The following is a 23,339-nucleotide window of genomic DNA, read 5'->3' on the forward strand; positions in this document are numbered from 1 at the left end:
GTGTAGTTAGGATGATTTCTTCTTTAATAATACACAAATTTATTCTTAGAAACATTCTTGGATCAAGAATGGACATAAGATTTATTCATTAAATTATAATGCCATGTATAGAACTTGGGGAATCAAAATGCTTTGATCATAATTGGTACTATTCGTGTTTAGAGGAACTATTTCTGTAGTTTGTTTGCTTGTTTTTTCTTTGTTTCTTTTTCTTTCTTTCTTTTGGTTCAAAATTGATCATAGTTCGTGCAAGATTGATTTGGTCAATCAAAATTCAAAACTATTGAAGTATATCCCATCCCAACGAGGATCCCAACCCCGACCAGAATAATTATTATAAATAAATAAATAAATAAATATGTATATATGTATATAGAAACATAAAATGGATCTTGGGATCTGAACCTAACATGACACGCAACCTTTTAATCTGGAGTTAGATGCACTACCATTGCACCACAAATCCACTATTACATTTGTTTTCTTTCTTTAGAATTAATCTTATATTTAGTTGCATGATTACAATTGACATATTCGTTTTAATTAATTATTTAACAAACAAAATAAATATGATTAAATTAATAAACTAAATGTAAAAATACTGCGGTAATTAATCATATGATTAAAAGTGAAATTTAGTTTTCAAGTTAGATTTTGTCTTGATCTAAGACGAAATAGGAAGCTTCTTCTACATGCTTATGTAATACCCACTACCCTAGAAATAAAAATATATCTATGTTTATTAAATTAGGTCAACAAGTCAAAACTTATTAAAATTTGATATGGGATAAAATTACTAAGTTACCCTTTCTTATCCTTAAAGGTTAAGGAATCACTTAGTCTTGGATAAAAATCTCATTTGAAAGAAGATAAGGAGAGTTGACTAGAGAGATAAGGGGAAGGAAAAACATGGAAGCTTTGATCTTCATCCTCTTCAAGCATAGGTCTCAAGTTATTGGAGTATTCTAGGTGAGTTTGAACTCCATTTTCCACTCCTTTTGAGTTGGGTTTATCATTTGCGCCCTAAGATTGATGTTTGAAAATATTAGGGATTTTGACAAGGAGTATTTGAGTGAGCTAAATAGCTAAGATTTGGATGTTTTAGGTAACTGGTTAACTGTTCTCTCCTTATTTTGCAAAACCCATAAACTATTTTGGAATCTATACTACTTTGAATGCCCATTTAAAGGTTAGTATGAGTTAAAAGTATTTTGGACTGTGATATGTTTTTTATTAAAAGAATTCTTTTGAAGGTTTGACGAAACTCATGATGCAACCTACATTTTTATTGTTTGTTCTGTTCGGCTTGGAACGTTCCTAATTGCTCATTCTGAATCGTCGAACTTAACTCATTCCGAATCATCGAGTCCTTTGAATTATTTGTTGGAACGTTTCATCCTGCTCATTCTGAATCGTCGAGCCCGACTCATTCCAAATTGTCGAGTCTTTTTGGACCATTATGGCGATAATGGTGGTTGTAGGTTGCCAAAGAGTCATGGGTTAAAGAATGATTTGAGCTTTTAAAAGTATTGTGTTATGAAATAATGTTGATGCCCATGTAGCTAAAGTTTTCTATGTTGAGAACTTGTGTAAAGTGTGAAGGGATTATAATATGACTTCAGTATAACTTGAAGATCGTGATTTGCATTTGTTTATTACTCTAAAGCTTATGGTATTCTATTAAGGTTACTTGATCCGGGGTTGAGAAGAGTACCACTTACTGGGCATTAGCTCATTGTTTGTATTTTCCTCATGTTTCAGAGTAGTTAAGGACATGTGAATAACACGAGCACAAGTGGTGGGGTGTCGAATGTGACTTTTGAAACTAGGAAACTTAGTCCTAGTATTGGAGCTTATCATGGATTTTTGTTTATTTAGATATTCACTTTGACTCTTTGTATTTTTGGTAAACCATTATGCTTGGTTTTGGTGCTTGTGATGCATTTTGAACATATTACTCTTGATTATATTGTAAATATTTAATAGTGGATTTGATGAGTTTTTGGGAAGATCTAGTCGATTATATTTTGCCTTTTTGGGTCGTTGAATTATTGTATATTCAAGTGTTACTATGAAGATTCTGAGAGGCATGTATGGTTAGGCTTCGTATTGCTATAGGTCTTCACGTAATGATACGGCCGGGTCATGTCCTAGAAGTGGGGCATGACAGAGTGCTACCAGAGTCTAGGTGTAAATCCTTAGTTGGTCAAGAAGTTAAGTTTGAATTTTTGAAAGATTAGGCTTTAACCCAGGGGATGATAAGTTTAGGCTTTGAGCGAGTTTTGGATGTGGTTTCCTCAACATTTTTGCTAATGTGGTCATAGCTTCTATGTTTTGAATTTAGGGAGTGTTGTGTGACAATGATTAAGAGTGGTGTTCTTACACGTGGTCAAACTCATCGGGTTAGGTCGTTGATAAATGTGTCGCCTATTCAGAACATAGTTGTGGATGCTTACGTGCTGTGTGATTCAGGTTCTTCGAATTGTTTTGTTTATGAGAAGTTTGCAAAGAATTTAAATTTGCAAGTTAAGAAGTTGAGTGAACCTTTGTATGTTAATACCCCTATGGGGAAAATTGTAGTGACAGATACTTGGTTTCAAGATGCTTATCTACAACTTAAGGGGAGTGATGTGTCAATTGATTTTTTTTTGAAAGGGTCAATTGATTTAATTCAACTAGATATGCAGGATTTTGATGTGATATTAGGAATGGACTAGCAAAAAAAAAAAAAAAATGCCTATATTGATTGCACTCGTAGAAAAGTGGTATTTCAAATTCCTATACAATCTATCTTTACTTTGAGACACTTTCCTAGAAGCGAAGTGTTGGTGTCAAAAGTGCCATTGAAAGTAATTTCTATATTGAAGGCTAAGAAAGACACCATAAAGAAGTTGAGTTAGATGATATCCCAGTTGTTAAGGAATTTTTGGATGTGTTCACAAAGCATTTACATGGATTACCTCCAAATAGAGAAATTGAGTTTGAAATCGAGGTTGTTCCCGGAACTACTCCAATCTCAAAGGCTCCTTATCGGATGTCACCATCTGAGCTACGTGAGTTAAAGGTACAATTGCAAGAATTGCTTGATATGGGATTTATTAGACCTAGTGTATCTTTTTGGGGTGCACTAGTGTTATTTGTGAAGAAAAGGGATGGCAACTTGCAATTGTGTATTGACTATTGGAAAAATTGAATAGAGTTACTGTCAAGAACAAGTATCCTCTACCTCACATAGATGATTTATTTGACTAGTTCAAGGTTCTAAATACCTCTCAAAAATTGATTTGAGATTAGGGTACCATCAATTGAAGGTTAAAGCTAGTGATGTACCAAAGAATACTTTTAGGACCTGGTATGGCCATTATGAATTTTTGGTGATGTCGTTCGGGCTAACTAATTCTCCTGCTTTCTTTATGGATTTAATGAATAGGGTTCTCAAGTCATTTCTGGAAAAATTTGTTGTGGTATTTATTGATGACATTTTGCTATATTCAAAAGAGTTAGGAAGAGCATGCTCAACATCTAAGGACCATCTTGCACACATTGAAGGAAAATTAATTGTATGCCAAACTAAGTAAATGTGAATTTTGGCTTAAGGAGGTATCATTTCTTGGTCAAGTAATTTTTGGAGACGGGATTTCTGTAGACCCAACTAAGGTTGAAGCCATAACACAATGGTCGAGACCCACTAATGTCACAGAAATAAGGAGTTTTCTGGGTTTAGCAGGTTATTACAGGAGATTTGTGAAAGACTTCTCATTAATAGCTATGCCATTGACTCGGTTAACTCGGAAGGGTATAAAGTTTGATTGGGATGAAGAGTGTGAGAAGAGCTTTCAGGAATTAAAGGAAAGATTGGTTAGTGCACCTATCTTAACCCTACCATCCGGGAAAGGAGGATTTGTTATTTATAGTGATGCATCAAGAAGATGATTAGGATGTGTGTTGATGCAAAATAATAAGGTGGTAGTCTATGCATCTTGACAATTGAAGTCCCATGAAGTTAATTACCCCACTCATGACTTAGAACTAGCAGCTGCGGTATTTGCTTTAAAAAATTGGAGGCACTACCTGTATGGAGAATCTTATCAAATATTCACGGATCACAAAAGTTTGAAGTACCTCTTTACCCAAAAGGAATTAAACATGAGACAACGACGATGTTTGGAGCTAATAAAAGATTATGACCTCACTATTAATTATCATCCAGGTAAAGCCAACATGGTAGCTGATGCTTTAAGTCGTAAGTCTTCAACGGTTAACGTGACAGTGGTGACTACTAAAATCCAATTGTTGAAAGATTTTCAAGATTTAGAAGTTGAGGTTATTTTGCAAGATAAGCAAGAAGAGATATTGATAACTATGATTGCAAAACAAGTATTATTATATCGCATTAAAGTTTCCCAAGTTGATTAAGATTTGTGAAAAAAAAAATCAAACGAGTGACCCAAAAGTGTTCGGTATTTAAGATGATGGATTCGTATATTTCAAGTCCTGACTATGCAATCCGAATGATGTTGAGATATAGAAGGATATATTAAAGGATACCCATCAGTCTCACTTCTCGGTACATCAAGGTGCTACCAAAACGTATAGAGATATGAGAAATAATTTTTGGTGGAGTGGTATGAAGCGGGATATTGCTGACTTTGTGGCTATATGCATGATATGTAACAAAGTTAGAGCTGAACACCAAAGACCTGCAGTGTAACACCCCTAAATTTTAAACTATTTAAAACTTATAAAATAAAGACGAATCTAATATTAAATCCCAAACAGAGCATAAACGAAACATAATAGTCGGGGTGCTAAATCTAGGTTTGAGAACCTAGAGGCACAGGCTAAACTAACCAAACAAGGCATGAACTATGACTAATATCCACAATACAATTCAAGGCTCACAAACCATCTAATTACCACTAAGCAAAATCCACGAGTCCATCTAACACACTATGAAGCTACTGATCTGTACCTGGAAAAACATACGGTGTAACAACCGTCAGCCAATAATGCTGGTAACCCATTCCATCGCGTTAAGTACAATATAGGTAGATATAAGGAAATCATTTTGAAACCGGAATACATATATAATCTATGAGACTCTAATTTAAATCCAAGATCAAAACTCAAGACACGATAATAGACTCGACAATGTAAACATAAAGGCTAGCATGCATCCTAAGAGTACGATACAAGACATAATAGACGAATAAGCTCATAAGTAGCAAATAGAGACAACAAGGGCATTCAAAGACAATCAATTAACAAGTAATCATCAAAGCACACAATCCATCTTCCAACGTTATACCAAGTTCCAACCTTGTGGTTCCCCTCCGTCTTTATATCAGTTCCAACCTATACCTCCAGGCTACCCTTATATCGCCTCCCTTATTCCTCCGGGCAACTACATGCCCCCACTGACAAACCACCTATCAACGACAAACATATCAAGATAGCGCCACCATGTCATTCGCATGATCCGTACCTCTAGTACCTATACCAAGGGGTCAGCGCATATAACCCGATATGACACCGTAGCACTTATAACCTGACCCATGCTCAACGGCAAGCTAATCGAAGTTGGGTTTGTGCCTTTAGCACAGTAACTGATAGGCCTATACCTTTAGTATAATGACCGGGGACTCGTTGTGCCAACCGACAACAATTCATTTCCACCAATCACAATCTCAACATCATTATCATCTGTCACACCGGCCATTGCGCAATGACCACGATACTCCTCATCATTCAATCAATCAACACATAATCAATCAATAGCAATCAAGACATAACAACAACGACACGTACTACACATGAATTCCTAGAACGGTATTCAAAACATCAAATGACACTCATACAAGACAAACTGGGTACAATGGGACACGACGTAATACGAGGAAACAACAAACGGGGAAAAACACCACGACCCACATCAACTTTCCAATGGGTAGGTGGCGGGTGGAGGACCACCCGGCAGCCACACGCCGGCGGCCAACCACTATTCCAGCGGGTGGCCGGCGGGCAGACCACTGCCCGCTGGAACAGTGTTCCCGGGCAGTGGGTAGGTGGTGGGCGGTCATCCACCCCACCTACCCCCCACTGGTTCATAGAAAACTTTTCGGTCCCGGGATCACCCATGGAACTCGAATCCATGTCCAGACACATTCTAACACGTAACGACAACACCAAGGATTCAATTAACGGAATTAAACAAAGAATCATACATAATACGTTCTAACATGATTCCTAAACATGCCAAGACCTAACATTAATCAAATGACGGCTCAGGACAATCCGGATCCTCAAGAACATCAAGAAAGCTATATGCAAAGCCTTAAAGACAAGTCCTAGGCTAGACTCAACACCCGATCATGCATAGATCCACCCAAATATACCAAGAACATCACAACAACGAGATTCACGATATAAACCCTAGGGACAAGCTCTAGACATAATTAAAATACAAGATTACATATATAATCAATCACAACATCAAGATCAACAAGATTTTCAAATAAACACAATATAAATCCTAGGCAAGGCTCTATCAAGACTCAATCACAGAATCATCTATACAATTATCAAAGGAGCCAATAAATAAGGTATAGCAAAGAAAATAGGTTTTGTAAGACATGGGTTACCTGGTAGTTTTAATAAAAACTCCTTACAACTTCCTAAGGTCTTTCCTTAATCGATCCTCCCTAAGCTTGGTGATGGGGAATTCCTTGGCATGGAGGGGATTTCGTGTGGAGAGAGGGAGATATGTGTGATAGGGTTCTAATGCCTTCTAATTCCCCCTTTATATAGGTTAGGATCCCTAATATGAATCTAATGGGTAAGAGGTTTAGGATTCCTAATTAGAATCTGAATAGTAAAAGGTCTACTTTCTTTATTCCTAACAGAATTAAAGGCTTAATTAGAGATAAGGGTTCATGATCCATTGTGGACCACATTAATTAATTAAGGAGATTCTAACTAAATTAAATCTTTTTTTAACTATTCTTAATGAAAATAATTAAATAATTAATCCAGGATTGAAGTCCGTAACACGGGGTGTTACACCCTCCCCCCTTACGAGAAGCTTCGTCCCCGAAGCTTAGAAATCATTTCGGGGATAAAGAGTCAGAATTTGTATAGTTGTACACAAGGAAAGTATTATATAGGAAATATATATAGATACACATATAAATATACTGGGTTTAAGCCTAACTATTGTTCTAGCAAAATGCACCAAATAATAAGGTTAGGATATGCAACTCACATTATGTTAATTTTATGGATGAATAATAACATAGCATAGAAGTCCTACCCACGACATGTTTATTGTTTAAATAATTTACAATGATTTAACATATAGGATCACAAGTTGCACCGAACATGCAAATATAATTATTCATGTACTTAAATAAGAGGCTAATACCACGCAGGTGCAGATTCGGATAGCCACGTAATCATTATAAAGCACATATGCACATATATCAACACACGTGAGCCATGAATAGGTATAAACATTTAATGTACAATTTAGCATGTCATGAGCTGAATATCACATATACAGGATTTAGACTTAATCATTGTACTAAGACATAATGCACCAAATAATAATAGCAAGCCTATCATATGCGATAATCTTTCATGATGAACTGTCATGTTATATGCGAAACCTGCAAATAGGCACACCTAGATATACTGCTGCAGTTATGCTAAAGATACAACTTCTTAAGTTTATAGGCATAGAGCATGAAGGCATGTGAACATATTTCAAGTCTTAATAATCACTAGTCCTATGGAATCACACAACACATATACGTATTATTCAACATGTTAAACTAGTGCATAATTAACAAATAAATTCACGTACTCAACATTGTGGCATAACCAAACAATTGTCATATAAATCCACGAAGGTCATAAATCATATAACAATTACTCGAACTAATAAAAGATCGATTTTCGATGAAAAGATCTTCATGTAAGCAATTAGGAGAAAGGTTCTTGCTTCTTATGGGGTAAATAAACTTTGGGGAGACAATAGAATTAGGAGGTTTATTTTTCACATCATGATTAATGATGGATAATCACATAACAAGTATTTGCATAAATACTAACATTTAGCACATACGGAATATTTCACCGGATTTCATAGACGAGTACTTTATGTCTAATTCGTACGCCATGAATACACGAGGTGTTATACGAGATTGTTCATAGCATACTAAGTATATAAGTATTGGCACGTATATGCAGATTGCTTGCAATTAATAATATTGTATATATGCATAGTGGGATGCCTTTTAACATACAGTTTTGTGTAACATGCTTTATATATACATGAATGTGTGTAAGTATGTATTTTAACACAAACATGCGAGTTATCTGATTTGACACACAATACATACACCATGAAAATATAAATCTCCACCTACAATTTGAACATGCAATTCACATACAAATATTCTTTAATAATTACGAGTAAAATAACCTAGGTTCATAAATACTAAAAGATTTATCTTTGAGAAATCTTGACAGAATTTGATCACACAAGCAATTACGAAAATCAGTTTTATCTCGAGGTAAATAAATTTTAGGTAGGCATAAATCTTACCTCTAGAAGCCTAGAATACCTAAACAACTTAGAATTGAAGAGCATTGATTGCTAATTCCTGAATCAATTGATGACTTGATGATGAGGTTAAAGTTTTTAATTATTTAGGTAAGATAGGAGTGGCAACAGAGCGATTATGCGAGGAGGAAATATAGAATTAGGGTTACCTCAGGATATGTGTGTATATATATAAGAGTAATGTAATTTGTACGAAATAATATTTTAGGGTTAGGGTATGCTAAGTGTAAATTTGTAGATACATATAGGATTAACATAGCTAGGGTACATATGTATTATTTAGGATTAGGCAAAGTGATTAGGGTTAGGATATAATAATAATAATAATATATATATAATAATAATAATAATAATAATAATAATAATATTAATAATAATATGCGTGTAAGTGTAGCATACGAATATAATTGGGATTACTACATACTTTAGGAACGTATATATATATATATATATATATATATATATATATATATATATATATATATATATATATATATATATATATATACCTATTCATGTATAAATGTTGTTCAGAGGGTTCTTATCTTAATGATCAAGAGTATTAGACAATGCATTGGAAGCTTGTGGTCCACCATGCGACATGGACCAAGGTCTAGAAGGATAGTTTTAAAATGGTTTGGGGGGTCAAGATAGATTTCTTCCAAAAATATTTTTGAAGTGACCACTTGGTTTAGGTTTCATAGATTTCTCCCAGTTTCTCTTAGGTTGTCTTCTGGGTCAAAACATGGTACATATATGTATAACTATGTACTGTATATTAGAAAAAACTACGAGTATAGTATTGGGCCCAACATGTAATAGGGTTTATGACGGTATTAGGTAATAGAGTTAGGGGACAAGGATTACTACGTACCGTACATATATATGCTCCTATGTACCTATGCATTTATCTATTAATTATATATATATAATTAGGAAATAATCCAACCTTCATTTTCAAGTATAGATTGTTATTCACATATTAAACACATAAGAATTATCAAGGAAGACATACAAGCGCACAATGGATCAATAAAATGAGAAGTCAAGAAATCATCACATCGTACCAGTGGGCACGCGGTGGGCGGTCGACCGCCTGCCAGGGTCCCACTGGAACGTGACTTTGAAGAAGGAATCACTTCGGGAAAAGTCCCAAGGATGCACAAATTCAAGTCCAAATGATTCCACACTCATATGAACAACAAAAGGGACTTGAATACATGGTAAACATCAAGGAATAACATTATTATGATATCAACAAGGAACACAAAAGACTTAAACGAAAGTTCAAGACATCATAAGGATCACACATCACATTCCTCCCCTCCTAAAGAATAAATCTACGTTCCCACAACTTTCACGCAAACTGATGCAAGTACTTATCAAGCTATAAGTAAGTTAACTATCAAAATAATCGAACAATCACAATTAAGAAAAGTGAGCAATTATCGGTCAAATAAAGTCGTCACAATTGCAAGTTCCAAAATATTCCATCAAATAACAAATATCCAAGTAATGCATATTGACCAAATAATTAGGCAATAATATGCAAGTCCTTAGCCGATATATGAATGAATTAATTAGGAAGATAACCCAACTTTCATGCTTAAGCAAATAACCAAGTCCAGCATTTATTAAGAAACAGAATCAATAGCATGTTAAGGTAAATCATTAATAATCAAAGAATGATATGTGACAAAGCATGGAAAAGTATGCAAGGATATCACAACTTTGGAGCAAGCGTTTGAAACAAGCAACAAGTATAGGGAACTTAACAGAAAGCAATAAATAAACTCACAGTCTCACCGCGTGTCCTAAGATTCTTATATCCTAAGAACTTAAACACCTAGAGTTCAAGCTTAATGCCTTAAACTCTTGTCTTAAGGGCCTTATCCTAGGCTTGAACTTAGGCTTTGATACCAACTGTGACACCCCTAAATTTTAAAATATTTAAAACTTATAAAATAAAGGCCAATCTAATATTAAATCCCAAACAGAGCATAAAGGAAACATACTAGTCGGGGTGCTATGCTACATCTAGGTTTGAGAACCTAGATGCACATGCTAAACTAACCAAACAAGGCATGAACTATGACTAATATCCACAATACAATTCAAGGCTCACAAGCCATCTAACTACCAGTAAGCTAAATCCACAAGTCCATCTAACGCGCTCTGAAGCTACTGATCTGTACCTAGAAAAACATACGGTGTAACAACTGTCAGCGAATAATGCTAGTAACCCACTCCAACGTGTTAAGTACAATATAGGTAGATATAAGGAAATCATTTTGAAACAGGAATACATATATAACCTATGAGACTCTTATTTAAATCCAAGATCAAGACTCAAGACACGATAATAGACTCGACAATATAAACATAAAGGCTAGCATGCTTCCTAAGAGTACGATACAAGACATAATTGACGAATAAGTTCATAAGTAGCAAATAGAGACAACAAGGGCATTCAAAGACAATCAATTAACAAGTAATCATCAAAGCACACAATCCATCTTCAAACCTTATACCAAGTTCCAACCTTGTGGCTCCCCTCCGTCCTTATATCAGTTCCAACCTATACCTCCAGTACACCCGTATATCGCCTCCCTTATTCCTCCGGGCAACTACATGCCCCCACCGACAAACCACCTATCAACCACCAACATATCAAGATAGGGCCGCAGTGCCATTCGGATGATCAGTACCTCTAGTACCAATACCAAGGGGTCAGCGCATATAGCCCTGACATGACACCGCAACACTTATAACCTGACCCATGCTCAACGGCAAGCTAGTCGAAGGTCGGTTTGTGCCTTTAGCACAGTAACCGCTAGGCATGTACCTTTAGAACAATGACCAGGCACTCGTTGTGCCAACCACCACTAATTCATTTCCACCAATCACAATCTCAACATCATTACCATCTGTCACACCGGTCATTGCGCAATGACCACGATACTCATCATCATTCAATGAGTCAAAACATAATCAATCAATAGCAATCAAGACATAACAATAACGACACGTACTACACATGAATTACCAGAACGGTATTCAAAACATCAAACGAGACTCATACATGACAAACGGTGTACTACGGGACATAACGAAACACGAGGAAACAATAAACGTGGAAAAACACCACGACCCACATCAACTTTCCAGCGGGTTGGTGGCGGGTGGAGGACCACTCGGCAGCCACCCGCCGGCGGCCAGCCACTATTCCAACGGGTGGCCGGCGGGCAGATCACTGCCCGCTGGAACAGTATTCCCGGGCAGCGGGTAAGTGGTGGGCGGTCATCCCCCCACCTACCCCCCAATGGTACATAGACAACTTTAGGATTTGTACTTTGTTATGTATGTAACACCCCCAAATTTTAAGTATAGAAACTAAAGATTAAAAGGAAAATATTTCTGAAAATATGCGGAAGCTAAACCAACAACACGAGGTGTTATGCCACACTTGGGTTATTCTAACCCAAATGCACAGGCTACAAAGTTTCTATCTACAATCCAAATGCAAGGTTGAATAATCCAATTACAACTAACTATAAAACAGTCTAGGTTCTAATCCATTCAACTATACCATAAGCAATTCTCGGGGTACAAATTCTATTACAAGGCATACGAACTCTACACCGCGCTCTCAAAGCAAGCCACTAATTTCATCTCCTGAAAACAAAAGATTTAGGAAAAACACAAACAACAGAATTAGCATAAAATGCTAAGTAAGCTCTACTCCGCCCTGTAAAATAAATACATTTATAATTCGAAAATAGTAATACTTTGTAAATAAATTTTGAGACTTGAATAGATCACCATTTAGAAAACATTCAGTCAAGTGAATATATAGGTACATAACTACAGTAAAAATATTCTTGACTCGCACCCAAAAATAGATATTATATCCTTTCTCAAAATAGTTTTTCCCAAAAGTAGGTTAGGCACCAACGCCATACACACTCTAGTCAGAAAAATACTACATTTCATATAAGTTAATAAAGATCCAAAATAATAATACTTAGCACTTCCCAAAATTATATAACTAATACATAGTCATTCTTTCTCACTTTCAAAATAAACATAAGTATGGAGAGTTCAAAGTAAGCTTTCTCACATAATACTTTCCAATATAATAATCATTTGTATAAACCATCATCTCTCATAAGCATTTCCAAGATATACATAATAGATATGGAGGAATTCATAGCAACATATAGTTTACTCATCAAGTGCCCATCTCAAGACATAGATATTCTCAAATAATAATTTTTACTATAGACTTTCTCATAAGCCTCTCATAAACATATATATACATATATACACATATATATATATATATATATATATATATATATATATATATATATATATATATATCAATAATCATAAGTAGGGAGAAATTCAAATCATATTTCTCAAATCATTTTTCCAAGTATCACATATACATATGGAGGAATATCATAACCATCACTCACGAGATTTCACATATCCATAATCTCATATATATAAGGTGAGAGGGACGAAGGGTCTTAGATCAACTAAGCCCTAGTGACACGGCAATCCACCCTACCGGCCACTCCACAAGTTTGTCACTTTCGTGGGATAAAGGGCTAAAACCTTAAGTGTGCACACCCTCTAATGGGCTTCCCCCACCCAAAAGAGTAGTAACTAGTCCAAGTAGCCCTGGATGTTTTCTACTAGGCTACTCCACATATAATCAGTATCTAGGATGTTATCTACCAAATATAATCTCATAAAAAATAGGGCCAGAACCCACATAGGACCAAAGTCCACCATTCAACAACCATCCATCATATCCACATATCCTCCAAAAATAGATACATTTTATATATCATCCAAAAATAAGAATAGTTATCCAAAAATAGATTTTCGCAAACATTCTCATTTGCCCGTAGACTATTTAAATCATTGCTTTCAAGTAGCATGAGTATATATAACCCATCAATATCCATACTTTCGAAATTAGTTTTCAAGTCCTTAGTAGATCCAAAGCGAAGAACCTTATTAGGAAGATGCACACCATTCGAGTGCAATAGCCACAGTTCAAAATATAAATCTAAATTAATCACAATCAACTTTCAAATAACCGAATCAACATAGTCAAACAATCTTAAGGAACTCACATCTCACATCGATTTCTTAAGAAGTCCACATACTTAAAGTTTCAAACTTAGGCTTCCATTTCCAAGAATTCGAAACTTAAGATCCTATAGTCATGCTCCTACATCTTAGGGTCAAATTAGGCTCTTAAAGTCCAACTCTTAACGATCTAGAACTCTAACCTAGGGCTCTGATACCAACTGTAACACCCCCAAATTTTAAGTACAGAAACTAAAGATTAAAAGGAAAATATTTCTGAAAATATGCGGAAGCTAAACCAACAACACGAGGTGTTATGCCACACTTGGGTTATTCTAACCCAAATGCACAGGCTACAAAGTTTCTATCTACAATCCAAATACAAGGTTGAATAATCCAATTACAACTAACTATAAAACAATCTAGGTTCTAATCCATTCAACTATACCATAAGCAATTCTCGGGGTACAAATTCTATTACAAGGCATACGAACTCTACACCGTGCTCTCAAAGCAAGCCACTAATTTCATCTCCTGAAAACAAAAGATTTAGGAAATACACAAACAACAGAATTAGCATAAAATGCTAAGTAAGCTCTACTCCGCCCTGTAAAATAAATACATTTATAATTCGAAAATAGTTATACTTTGTAAATAAATTTTGAGACTTGAATAGATCACCATTTAGAAAACATTCAGTCAAGTGAATATATAGGTACATACCTATAGTAAAAATAATCTTGACTCGCACCCAAAAATAGATATTATATCCTTTCTCAACATAGTTTTTCCCAAAAGTAGGTTAGGCACCAACGCCATACACACTCTCGTCAGGAAAATACTACATTTCATACAAGTTAATAGAGATCCAAAATAATAATACTTAGCACTTCCCAAAATGGTATAACTAATACATAGTCATTCTTTCTCACTTTCAAAATAAACATAAGTATAGAGAGTTCAAAGTAAGCTTCTCACATAATACTTTACAATATAATAATCATTTGTATAAACCATCATGTTGGTCCCGAAAGGGTGGCGAGAAGTCTAGAGTGGGGGGGGGGGGGGGGGGGTGAATAGACTTCTCTAACTTTTCAAACTTTCTTCAAAAATTTACAAGGCAAATAACACTTTGATAATTTCAACTCTAAGTAACAAGCATCAACAAGATAAACAACTTAGAGCGTGTAGCGGAATAGGTAGCAGTAAAGTGTTATGCTTATAAGTGCAGTGCTCAAAGAGATATTCTAAACATGCAACACGTTAGAAACATTTGATATGGTTCAAGGATGATGTACGTAAAGTTTGGCTTGCATGCAAACGTGGGAACTATCAAACCCAGACAGATAAAGATATGCGATAAGTCGTAATCGGGTTAGTTCGCAGTTAGAATAAGCATGCACAAAATAAATGAGCAGTAAGTAAATAGAGAGAGAGATTTATAGTGGTTCAGAGGAGGTGTAATCCTCCTAGTCCACTCTTCTCCTTTCACTTCAAGGAGGAAATTCACTATTCTTCGATCATCCAGATACAATAGTGAATAAGTGTCCACGGACACTTCTCCGAGTGCTTCGCACAAAGCTACACTCCTCCAAGGTTTTTCGCAAGCTCCTCTTGTTACTCCGCCTTCCCGAGTACTTCGGACCAAGCTGTACTCCTACACCACGAGAACTGCGCACAAAGCTACGTCCTCCAAGGGTTTTCACAAGCTCCTCTTGTTACTCTGCCCTTCACCACGAGTGTTACGCACAAAGCTACACTCAACCAGGGTTTTTCACTCTCTCTAGTTACTCCGCCCTCTTTCTACGCTCAGTAGAGAATATTACAAAGAAATAAAATTTCTCTCTCACTCAGACTTGAATTTAATTCTATGAAGCTCTGTTTCCCCCTTTTTCGGCAAAAAAAAAAAAAAATAGCTTGTATCTTTTGCTTGTATGTTTTAGCCGTTGTTCAAGTTATTGAACTGCTCAATCTCTTGGGGTTTTTCTTGCTTAACTGCTCTCTTCTACTTGTCTTCAAGTCTGCTTGGACAATTTATAGCTAGTAAAAGCTATTTGCCCGTTGATCAACTTTCGATCTCGATCGTCCATTTGAATTGTAGTTGATCAAAAGATATTGTCAACTTGATCTGAAATATTAGGTAGATGTCTTTTCTCCTTTTGTCAGATGATTTGAATAATTTGCCCGTTGCCGTTTCTTGAATTTTGTAGCCTCCAGATTTTGAATAAATTCGGCGCGGCAATCTTTGACATTTCTGGTCCTTCATATATACTCTGACATGTCAAGTTGATCAAATAATTTATCTGCTGATTCTTGCTTGAGTATAAAATAATTTCTCCGCGAATCAGCCTTCTTTGAGCGTCTCCGGTTCCACCGTAAAAACTTGATGTTCAGATTAAAATATATCAGTTATTTTGTCCTTCATGATCCTTGTAAAATAATATACTGGAACCTCTGTAAAAACTTCACAGTTGTTCATGGTGAGATGCTCTGTTTCGAATTTCTAGCTTGGTTCACCATACTTGGTGTGTTTTTCCATATGGTGCATGGCTTTTGTGAGACTTGAGCATTTCACTTAGTCTCCATATTCTTAGCTAGTCTCCAATACACTCAGGCTAGTCTCTCATACGGTTTGGTATACTTTGAGCTAGTCTCCCATACGGTATACGGTCCAATATACTTGACCTTGAGCTAGTTTCCCATACGGTCAGAGCTAGCATACGGTCCAAGCTAGTCTCTCATACGGTCCAAGCTAGTCTCTCATACGGTCCAAGCTAGTCTCCCAAGCTTAAAAATGCTTCACTTGAGATTCAAACTTAGGATCGTTTAGCATAGCTCACACGCATTTCTTCCAACTCCTCTAGCATGGTTCTTGGTGACTTATCTGCATCATAATTGTGTTAAGCTATAATCCCGCTTAACATCTAAAATCAACATGTGATTTTCCAGACTTGTACATGGGTTGCATGATATGGGTGCACCATACTCCGTAGACTCAAACTGACTCAAATAGAATAAAAATGGGGACTACTTGATTTTTCAAAAATACATTTGGCTCATCAAAATTTACAATATATTCCTAACAATTTCCCCCTTTTTGATGATGCCGAACCTTATACCCTAGTCATTTTGGCTTTGTCAATTTTGAAAAATAATTTCTTTTATTCGATTTTATTTCGACTAGCCAATTGACGGGTTTGACAAAAATTGAGACCTAGAGATTTTAAATTTTGGACGGTCCTAAACGTATATTGAGACTATAACGCGGGGTTGCGTATTGATTTTTATCTTTTAATTTTTCTTCCCCCTTTCAATTTTATTTTCTCAATTATACGCATCACATGCAATTACTAAGTCCAATTTTAAAATCTTGTGACATAAAAACACAAAATAAATTAACTAGGACTTACTTCATATGGTAGGAAATATTGTCATCATGCAATTTCAACTCATTTTAGCTAGCATATATAAGATGTCGAATGAAATGTGCTAGCTAAAATAAATTATACACCAAAAATTGATTTGTCAATCAAACTTGTTACCTCCCTTTCAACTTGGCATTGATGAAGTCTCTCAACTTCTTGAAATCCTTCTCGAGGTCCTTGTGTTGATACGGTGCGGCAACTTGTCCGGTGATGTAGTTGCCATAAGCCTCTCTTATATTATCTCCTTTCAACACTCCGGCTTCATGCCAAAAGATGCATTCGTCAAGTGTTCGGCCATCACTCATTTGGTCATTCCGGTGTCCGAACTCCGTTTGAAGCTCTTGCAATTTTTGTATCCTTGTTGCAATTGGCTTCGGCATTGGAGCAACCGGCATCGGTGGCAACACTCCTAGAGATGTAGAACTTGGGCTCGGACAAGTTCCTCTAAGGTAATCAATCATACTTACACGGCTTGGAGCTCTTGGTGGTGTTGGTCGAATTAGTTTAACCATTGGTTCTCTTGGAGCTCTTGGTTGTGTGTACGCATAAGCTTGTGGCACAAAATGACGTGCCAATCCTTCCCCCTTTTCGGCAGCATCTATGAATCGTTGAAAGCTCTTGGTGGAAGAATCTTGCATGTCACGCACTCCCTCTAGAAGATCCATGTGAATACGCGATTGAGTTAGTAAACCTTGCACTTGTTGTTCCAAAAGTTTGAGCCTCGACGTAGTATCGGACCCATGCTTTCCCATTTCATTGAACAACTTCATCACATCTTTCTTCAATTCATCTTTGGCCGTGTCAATTTCGGTTTTTAATAGGCCTTGCCAATTAAACAATTGTTGAGCACGATCCACTATCTCCTTGTGATAATCATCAAGTTTTTTGTCCATTGCCTCCATCTTTGTTCTCAATCCACCCGTAGATTCTTGTACAATGGCCTTAACATCTCCAACAATATCGTCTCTTAAGGCTTGAGTATTGATCAAGGGTTCATGTTGCACGGGTGGGGTTGGAATTGGCAAAGGGTGTGCAAAATCATCTCTTGGTGTGGTGATCATTGTATCAACAAGGTTGGGTTCGGCTTCCTCGGTGTTGTAGCAAAGAAGCAATGTTGATCTATTTCTTGGATGATCTTGGTCATAAAACTCATAGGAAGATGGCAAATTAGGCAAATTCCTTGTTTCATCCAAGTTCAAAGAAACCCCTTGACTTGGTGCATTTCCTTCTTCACGAATAGACTCCGCAACCTCCGTTACGGGATGTGGAAAGTAAGATTCAAAGCTCAAATTTTCATTCAAATTTTCATCTCCAAAATTTGCAGGATATGGATCAAATGCCATGATCTCTACACCATCATTTCTCGCCAAAGATCCCTCTCCGGGTCTTCTTCGGGTATCTTCTAAAGACATAGCGGTGGCACGGCGAATATCATTTGAATCAAACTCTCCTAAAGGCTCTTCGGTTGTGGCTTCAACCATCACTCCCTTTTCGGTTCTCTTCTTCCTAGCAAGCTTAGTCAAAAAGTGAGATTTAATCACCGAAAGTCGGGTAGCTCTAGCAAGATCCCGTGTGCCTAGCCAGTTCAACACCATTTCTTCCATTTTCATGGTATTCGGCCCTATTGATTCGGCTAGCAAGCTGTGATCCCCTAATCTCCATGCTCTCCATTCTAGTGCTCTTTTATACTCCTCCAAAAGTGCACTATCCGCCCCAATTGTTGATATTTCATCATCACTTCCAACTTCAACTTGATCATTCACAACATCATCCACTTCAACTCTATTTTCCTCAACAAACCCGTGGCTCTCAAGGATAATTGGGTTCGGGTTTTGAGTGGTTAAGGGTCTTGAGATTGGGTGGCTATTTTGCTCTTCATTTGATCGAACGACATGGGTGTTTGAACCTTCATGACTTGGCTCTCGGATATATTGTTCAAGGTTTTGGAAGGGGTTGGACAATTTTCTTTTTCGGGTGGGTTTTGGTAGGCTTGTGGGTAAGGTAGGATTTTTAGGTTCATTGGAGTTGGGTGGCCGAAAGAGGTAGCTATGGTTTGTAATATGCTTGGCTTTGGTAAGGGTGACATTCTTGGTTCTCAAAATCTCACCAACGGCAAATCCGTAACCGATCTCCTGTTGAAACCATCCATCCACCAAAGGTTTCGCCTTCCTTATAGACTCACACAACCTTCCAATCATAAAGGCACTCCAATCCACACAAATATTGTTCAAGATAATATCCATAATCAACAATTTTTCTTTTGACAACTTGTCACGGCAATGATACCGGGATTCTACACATTTATGAACAATATCCAATAACAATCCATAATCCTTCTTCAAATCTCTTTTGTTACCATTAACCTTCGGAGATAGCGGTGCGTTTGCATCGCGTACCTCGGCCCAAATGGCATTGACATCATGCACATGATTTTCTACCCTCAAATTCGATTCAACAAGATTAAACATCCTCCGAAAATCATCGAGATTAATTTCTACATCAACACCTTTGATCATAGAAATAATTGAGCCATTTTCTATTCTAGCATTCATGTATAATTTGGTCACCTCATCTTTATAGAAACCATCATATCTAAAAGTGCAAAAATTTAACAACCCACAAGATTCTAGAGAGTTGATAATTTTTACCCCAATAGATTTGTCCTCCACTTGCTTATTGAAGTCGGTGACATCTAGAATCATCCCGCTTAGTACACGGCTAGATTTCCTTGTTCCTCCGGTTGTGAATGACTCCATCTCCACTTTATTAATCTCCATTTGAGTAGAAAAAAGAATTTAGAAATTTTTTGGGTGCAAGATTGGGTGTTTCGGCAGTGAGGTCCGAAAGAAGGATAGAAGGGATGGGTTTTTGGATTGTGAGGTTATTTGGGTAGGATTTTGGGTTTGGGTGATGGGTTTTAGTGTGTAGAAGATTTTTGTGTAGAGAAATTAGAGTGGGTGTTTGAGTGTTGGGAGATTCTTGGCTTTTTCTTGTGCTATGTTTCCGGCCGGCGAGAGAGAGGAGGAGGAAGAAGACTTTGAGTTCTTCTAGATTTCCAATTCTACCCGTTAGAATTGAGGGAGAAGGGTGAGAAATTACTCCTTTGCCCTCTAGTGGGTAGAGAGAGAGTATTGATCTCCTTGAGGATAAATTAGACCTTCCACATGATTTAAATTTGCCAGCTCAGATTTTTATACTCCATTTGTGAGTACATGGCGCCAAAAATTGTGCTTCAAATAACCACCAACCTGGAGCAAATCAGATAAAAAAAATCTCGAAAATAATCTGTTAGATCAATAAATACACTCCAGATAAATATTATTATTTCAATTTCATATTTCAATAAAGCTGATTTTCTGAAAAGAAACCTGATAAAAATAAGTTGATCAGACAGATACCTAATATTTGAAAAGAATTTCAAGTTCCCAAAACAATTAAATCTTTTGACTTTCTAAAATTCGGCCTAACTTGTTTGACTTTTGAATCTCCAAAAAAAATGTGCAAGCACTCATCAGAATACATCTTTTCTTCTCATATAAACCCAATAGGCATGCAAATATCTAAATTTCCCTTAAATATATTCAATTTCATCAAAATTAACCCAATTAAAAAAAAAATTGTTCCCCCTAAATTGCATACTAATTTCAAATTAATCTAATTAAACACATTTAGCAAACAAATTACACAAATCAATTATGCTAAAACGTGACAAATTAAATAGACATACGTATCACATAAATAAATCGCAAATTTAGGTACGCAGATTTCGTAAGACAAAATTATAACACATAAATTTTACGAAAACATGTACACAAATAAACATATATTATACGTACATACCAATTCAAATTAAAACACATAGATCACATAGATTACATGCAATACACACAGTACGTATCAAAAATTAACAAAAATTAAGAGTTAAGGAATTGCTTAGCTCATTTCGATCATTCCCATTTCATGCCTTAGAGTTGCAAAACGAGATTCACACAACGGCTTTGTGAGAATGTCGGCAATTTGATTCTCCGTGGGAACATGATCGATTTTCAAATATTTCTTTTCGACGTGGTCTCGGATAAAATGGTGTCGAATGTCAATATGCTTGGTTCGCGAATGAAGCACCGGATTTTGGGTTATGGCGATTGCACTTGTATTATCGCATAAGATGCTAACATTTTCGCACTTAATCCCATAGTCCAATAATTGTTGCTTCATCCACAAGATTTGTGCACAACAACTCCCAGCTGCAATATATTCGGCTTCGGCAGTGCTCGTAGCTATGGAGTTTTGCTTTTTGCTGAACCAAGAGACCAATCTTCCCCCCTAAGAACTGGCATGTCCCTGAGGTACTTTTTTGGTCTATTTTACAACCTGCAAAATCTGCATCTGAATAACTAGTTAGTGTAAAATCTCCTTCTTTGGGATACCATAATCCCACATTGATTGTTCCTTTGAGATATCGAATTATCTCTTGGTTGCAATCATATGACTCTCTTTGGCTTTGATTGGAATCTTGCACATACGCCAACCGAGTAGGATATGTCCGGTCTGCTTGCGGTTAAGTATAGTAACGATCCAATCATCCTCGATACATCGTTTGATCGACGTCTTTTCCTTCATCACCTTTATCCAATTTTTGAGATGTACTCATGGGAATTTTGACTGAGGATTTTCCATCTATGCCAAATTTCTTGATAAGATCTCTTGTGTACTTGTCTTGATTTATGAAAATTCCTTCTTCAAGTTGCTTGACTTGCAGTCCCAAAAAGTAATTTAATTCTCCCATCATACTCATCTCAAACCTGCTCTGCATGAGCTTAGAAAATTTCTCACATAAAGATTTATCAGTACTTCCATAGATAATATCATCAACATAAATTTGTACTAATAAAATGTGATTATTTTCTTGAATTCTAAAGAGGGTTTTGTCGACTAGACCTTTGGTGAATCCACAACTAATTAAGAACATTGACAAGGTGTCGTACCAAGCTCGCGGAGCTTGTTTTAACCCATACAATGCCTTCTTTAATTTGTAGACTTGATCACCAACGTCTTTTACCTCAAAACTAGGTGGTTGTTCGACGTAAACTTCTTCTTCAAGTAAGCCATTAAGAAATGCGCTCTTACGTCCATTTGATATACCACGAAAATCTTGTGCGCTGCATATTCTAGGAATATCCGGATTGCCTTCGAGTCGTGCGACGGGGTGCGAATGTCTCATCAAAATCAATTCCTTCTTCTTGTGAATATCCCTTCGCGACTAATCTTGCTTTATTCCTAACAATGACGCCGTCTTCGTTTGCTTGTTCCTAAAGACCCATTTAGTGCCAATTACATTTTGGTGCGTTGGTCTTGGACAAGTTTCCATACGTCGTTGCGCTTGAATTGATCTAATTCCTCTTGCATGGCATCTATCCAACTTGGATCGGCTAAAGCTTCATCAATTTCTTTTGGTTCCAGTTGTGATAGAAAGCATGAGAACATTGCATCTTGTTGTTGGTTCCTAGTAGATGATCGCGGTCTTCACTCCATCACTTGGATCTCCAATGACTAAGTCATGTGTGTGACTTCTTAGCCATTTTCGATTTGGTTGGAATTTTGTTGGATTCTCAGAGTTTCCTTCTTGATGTGATTCCACTTGTTGTGTATTAATGACGGTTGCATCTTCGGGTTCAACTACTGGAATTTCTTCTTGTGCAATTTCAGTTGTGCGTGATATTTCGGGTATCACATTTGATATTGCCTCAATTTGGTGATCACCCATATCACTTGATTCTTCTACTTCCTGCAACACATTGTCTTCGAACAAATCATTAGATTTAATTAAATCACGATTACCTTCACCATTTTTGCCGTTATTGTCGTGATTTTCATCGAACACAACGTGAATCGATTCTTCTACCACCATTGTTGATTTGTTGAATATTGTATATGCCTTGCTGGTAGATGAATATCCCAAGAATATTCCTTCGTCCGCTCGCTCGTCAAAAGTCTTTAATTGAGACTTTCCATTAACAAGTACAAAACATTTACAACCAAATGTATGAAAATAGGTGAGATTGGGTTTTCTCCCTTTCCATAATTCATAAGGTGTTTTGTTATAAGACTTGTGGATTAGACTGCGATTTTGAGTATAGCACGCCGTGTTAATTGCTTCTGCCCAAAAATTTTTGGTAGTCCGGCGG

General features: G+C 36.5%; 2 long non-coding RNA genes across 2 annotated transcripts in view; one reads left to right on the top strand and one right to left on the bottom strand.

Annotated features, from left to right (window-relative positions):
* The first annotated feature begins 1,072 nt into the window (after positions 1 to 1,072).
* Positions 1,073 to 1,941, top strand: LOC109180776. Its single transcript, XR_002054116.1, has 2 exons — positions 1,073 to 1,105; positions 1,762 to 1,941. It is a non-coding gene; the product is annotated as an uncharacterized LOC109180776 (long non-coding RNA).
* A 12,025-nt stretch (positions 1,942 to 13,966) lies between these two features.
* The window catches only part of LOC109180771, a 21,805-nt gene continuing 12,432 nt past the window's right edge, over positions 13,967 to 23,339 (bottom strand). Inside the window, exon 2 of the long non-coding RNA XR_002054111.1 lies at positions 13,967 to 14,263. This is a non-coding gene — a long non-coding RNA (uncharacterized LOC109180771). The remainder of the gene's footprint in view (positions 14,264 to 23,339) is intronic.

Source organism: Ipomoea nil, unplaced genomic scaffold (genome assembly GCF_001879475.1).
Source record: "Ipomoea nil cultivar Tokyo-kokei standard unplaced genomic scaffold, Asagao_1.1 scaffold1034, whole genome shotgun sequence".
Classification (NCBI taxonomy): domain Eukaryota; kingdom Viridiplantae; phylum Streptophyta; class Magnoliopsida; order Solanales; family Convolvulaceae; genus Ipomoea; species Ipomoea nil.